Below are 5,211 nucleotides of genomic sequence, written 5' to 3'. Positions count from 1 at the left end.
ATATATATATTTAGGGAATTATATGGATAGATATGAAGACAGATAGAGAAACAAAACAACATAAATACAGTGTGTGTGTGTGTGTGTGTGTGTGTGTGCGTGCGCGTGCGTGCGTGCGTGCGTGTGTGTGTGTATATTTAGAAGTTTGATGCAGTACAGCTGTGGCCAGTGACTGGCTATTTCTAATTGGCTAATTTCATGTTGCCAAATATATTTCCTTAATACCATGGTGGTTGTGTAGCCAGAGGTGGCAGGTGGAATGGAATGGGAACAGTCAATTACAAGATAAAACATCAAAAGAATATAGAATTGTAAGAGATGTCCACATGCATAATTACACACACACACACACACACCAAGGATGGAAACACTGGGGGAAAAAAAAGGGTAAGAAAAACAGTGCTTTTGAACAAAATTCTAAACGATATCTGTTCTGCAGTTTATTACAACTACTCCCTTGTCACTCTCACAACCAGAAATGCAATGAATATGTGATTTGATTGGTGGAAACCTGTAACACATGATATTATTGCTCACCAATTCCAATACAAAATACGTAAAAAAAAATATATAAACATACACACACACACACACACATTTTACATATAATGAACCATATTCTTGTATGAATTTCCAGGGTGGGGGATGGATGTTCTATATGACTGTTCACTGGTCAACTATAACCAAGTTAAATGGGAAAGAATGAAGGCATGAGACTGCCAAACTAAGAGAATCTCTATTGGCCAACCATTATTATTGTGCTGTCAGGTTTTATCGGTAACCATAACATAATAGCTGAAGATCATATTTCTTTTATACACATGCAATGTTTTTCTGCTATGCTTTCCATTGAGATTTCCTTATTTCCTTTGTTGAAGGACAACAGATTTTAGTAGAACTGACAAAACATAGGAGAAAATGTTCAACACTATTTATTTGCATAACTTTATGCTTTGAGTTCAAATCCTGCTGAGAGTGATTTTGCATTTCATCCTTCTAATACAAGTACAGAGACTGGACTAATTGATTCCATAATTGGACTAATTGATTCTATAATTGAACTAATGGATTACATCGGCACAAGCATGGCTGTGTGGTTTAAGAATTTTGCTTTGCAACCCCATGATGGTGGTGCCACGTAAAGTGCCCGTGCAGTGCCATGTAAAAGTGCCTGTGTGGTGCCACATAAAAGTACCCAATAAACTCTGTAAAGTGGTTGGCGCTAATCCAGCCATAGAAACTATACCAAATCAGATAGGAGTCTGGTGCAGCTTCCCCGCTCTGGTCAAACTGTCCAACCCATGCCAGCATGGACAAAAGACATTAAATGACGATGATGGATTTAGGTTCATTCTTAGTGTGCACTACCTTGCTGCCTTCTGCTATAACTACAAACCAGCTAATGCCTTGTGAGCAAATTTGGTAGACGGAAACTGAAAGAAGCCTGTCATGTAATGTATGTGTGTGTGTGTTAGTGCCCTTAACCTCCGCTTGACAACCAGTGTTGGTTTGTTTACATCCCTGTGGCTTAACAGTTTCATAAAAGAGACCAACAGAATAAGTACCAGACTTGGTTTCTATGACTTGATGCTCTTCCTAATGACAACCACTTTACAGAATGTGCTGGGTGCTTTTTACATGAACCAATACAGGTGGACCAGTATAAGGGGCTTGCAAAGTGAGAACCTCTTCAGCTGGCAGGTGGGGGGAGCATTAACAACTATGCTGTGGTGGGTGAGACCTCTTGAGTACAGCAAGGCACCAGATATCTCACTCCTTAGTCATCTCCTTTGTAAGGCTCAGTGCCCAGAGATCAGCCTTCAAACATACATACAGTAATTCCTCACCATATTACAGTCCACCTATCATGGTTCATCTATCATAGTTTATTATTTAAGCTTACATTGATTCCTGCCTGGTGGTGTTTTGCATTTAAAGTAAAATAAATATATACAAGTTATGAAAATAATTAAAAAAGAAAAATATACAGTACAGGACTGTTTCTACTTTGTGCATTTTCACCTATTGCAGGGGATTTTGGAATGTAACAGCAGCGATAGTCAAGGGATTACTGTATATAGAGTTCAAATTTACAGTAAAACAAAAGACAAAGACAGGTGTAGGAACAACAAGTAGGTGTATTGTTAGTTTAACGTTCAGGAAGAATGAAAAAGTTCTTCATGTTTTAAGCCTATGCTCTTTGACAGTAAGAAATAAGATGAAAAAAATGGAGAGAGAAAAACAGTGTAGAGTTCAGTGGTCCAACAAGGCGAGATGACTCACGCACACACATACACACACACAAATGTACATTTATTAATTAAAACTTAAACACCACACTACCTCATTGGTCTTGTTGATCTGAAAGGGCCTGTGAAAGCAAAAGACACAAACAACCTCCTGTCTCTCACACCAAATCAATAAAAATATAAAGTTTGCAAAGAAGTGAAAACTTCAGCCTCAAACGAGTGAACAAACTTTTGAATTACATGTATTGAGTACTTTGTCTTTCTCTCCCCCCTCCCTCTCTATCTCTCCTATTTCACCATCTCTCACTTTTCCTCCTGCCCTTTCTCTTTACTCTTTCTTTTTCCACTCCCTCCTCCTCTCTCATATGTCTGAATGTATTCAAATGCATTTGTGTGTAGTAGTAGTAGTAGTAGTAGTAGTAGTGGTGGTGGTGGTAGTGGTGGTGGTAGTAGTAGAAGACTAGAGTGTCAGATATATGGCAGAAGAAACTGTAAATATCCAAAAAAGAAACGAGTTTTGTTAAAAACATGACTTTTTTTTCAAGTGGATCCAAACAAAATGGTGGTGGTTGGGGGTTGTAGGGGATGGAGGTGAGGTGGGAGATATAGCTAAGGGAGTGGTAACAAAGTAAAAGGAAAGGGAAAGGATTGGAAGAGGGTGACAGTGAAAGTAGGGGGGTGGGGAGTAGTTCTGGAAAAAATGTTGAGTGGAATATAGGAGAGAATGGAAGGAATGAGTAATTGGAAAGTGGTGGTGGTAGTGGGAGTAGAGAAGGTGGTCGTGGTGGTACTGGTGGTGGTGGTGGTCGTCGTAGTAAAAGGGGTGGTGTTGGTGTCAACGGTAATAGTGGGCAGTATTGGCGGTATTAGTGGTGGTGGTGGTGGTGGTAGGTGGTTGTGGTAATGGTGGTACGTGAGATGGTGGTGGTAGTGGTGGTGTGGAAGTGGTAGGGAGTGAGAAGAGAAACAAAGAAAGAAGTGAAGGTGGCTTCTTGAGAGAGCAAGGTTAAAGCAGAGAGGAGTGGTGGGAGGGGAGAGATAAGGATTTTGCGGAATATTGTAGAAAGAAGAGCATGAAAAAATGTTTGGGGAGAGAATGGAGACATTTGAGATGAATTCCAGACAAATCATCTGAATTATGTAACAAATCATATTGTCTCTGTGCATAAAAATCTTAAAATGTTGATATCCTGCCATCTTTCATTCAGTAGTTTGCCCTAGATGTGTTGTTGGCGGTGGTGAGGTGGAGGGTTTTGTTAAAATTTTCAAGATTTCTGTGTTGTTCCCTTCCAATCATCACGCGTGACATAATTTTCATAATTTCTATAAAATCTCAAGAAATATGCCTAGCAGAAAAGAGGAAATGGAGGAAGAAGATAAGAACTAAAGTCTTTGAATTATATCTTAGCTGACTACACCCAATTCTCTGGTTTTCAAACATATGAAAATCGACAAATTAAATTTTCAAATAATGGAATATTAAGAAATCATTTTGCTTGTTACTGTCTTAGATTGTTCATTTGTTCAGCATTTTAGTGGTTCAAAGTTCTAGTTCAGACAAGTTTAACTTCACATATTTCTCATTGGAAATGATATCACTGACACAATATACCATCCAATTAGATATTTTGCTCTTTTATTAATCAATAACACTGTGTAACAAAATTTTAATTTTTTTTCATGTTTGGTCTTTGGTCAGTAAGTGTTATTCCCTATTTGCTTCTAGAAATCAAGCAGAAATGATGACTAATCCCTTCAAACTTTGCTTTTGTGACCTGGACATCAATGTTTGCAAACTGACCTATTTTCCATTACATTTCAGACAGATTCAATGCTGAGTTGCTGAAGCAGAAATATCATTATAGCAAATATTCTGCTTAACACCCAGATTTACTTATCAGTTGCTTGACCCTAACAAGACTGCGAGCTGGCAGAAACGTTAGCACGCCAGGTGAAATGCTTCGTGGTATTTCATCTGTCTTTACGTTCTGAGTTCAAATGCAGCCATGGTGTTGACTTTGCCTGGGGTCGATATGATCGATTGGCCCCCTCCCCAAAAGTTTCGGCCCTTGTGCCTAGAGTAGAAAAGTTGTTTGACCTTAACCAGTTGAGCAATACGTGCATCTCTGATCACGAGCAGGAGTAATGGAGGAGCATCACAGCCATGTGTTGAGAGGGATTCTTTGGGGTTTGAATAAATGTAACAAAAGCAAATTTTGTAGATGGTTTTTCTCAGCTAGAACCATTATTTATTCAGTTCAGTTGGATGAATGACCTTCCTAGTGTTGACTACTGTACCATAAAATGGAAAATGGAATCTGTTTTTATAGACGTAAGAATGACCTTCATAACTGATTGATGAATTCTGAAGTAGAGAGTGAACCTTTTTGTTTTTTTTGGTCAGTGACACTAACTGGTACATTCTCATATACATATACCAACACACACACACCAGCCATTACATACATACACCAGCCAATGCACACATACACACACCACCCCTTACACACACTGACCAGCCTATTGTAGATAGCTTCCCCAGATGATTTCCACAAAAAAGAAACTAACTCAACTGTGTTGATACAGAATAAAATGTTCTTCCTAGAAGTACCAGCAGTGAGTTTTGAACTCACAATCAACAAGTAGACTGTGCAGTACCTTCTCACACTTGGCCATCTTACCATTGGTGGTGGTGGTGGTGATGAGGATGGAAGTAAAAAGCCTCCACCGTAATTAAACAGGTTTTTCATGATCAAACAGCATTACCTATTTACTCTGAAGTTTCATCAACTTAGAACATCAAACAATTTGGCAGAGTGCCGGCTATGGGCATGCAGGCCTATACAGCCTCGAAAATATGACGATAGTAAATACTGATTACAATGATGTTGATGATGATGATGATGATGATGATGATGGTGAAGATGATGATGGCATTGAAAATGTTGCTACCTCTCTGGAG

The sequence above is a fragment of the Octopus bimaculoides genome, chromosome 10, assembly GCF_001194135.2.
Source record: "Octopus bimaculoides isolate UCB-OBI-ISO-001 chromosome 10, ASM119413v2, whole genome shotgun sequence".
Lineage (NCBI taxonomy): Eukaryota > Metazoa > Mollusca > Cephalopoda > Octopoda > Octopodidae > Octopus > Octopus bimaculoides.
Note: the sequence above shows the minus strand (reverse complement) of the source record.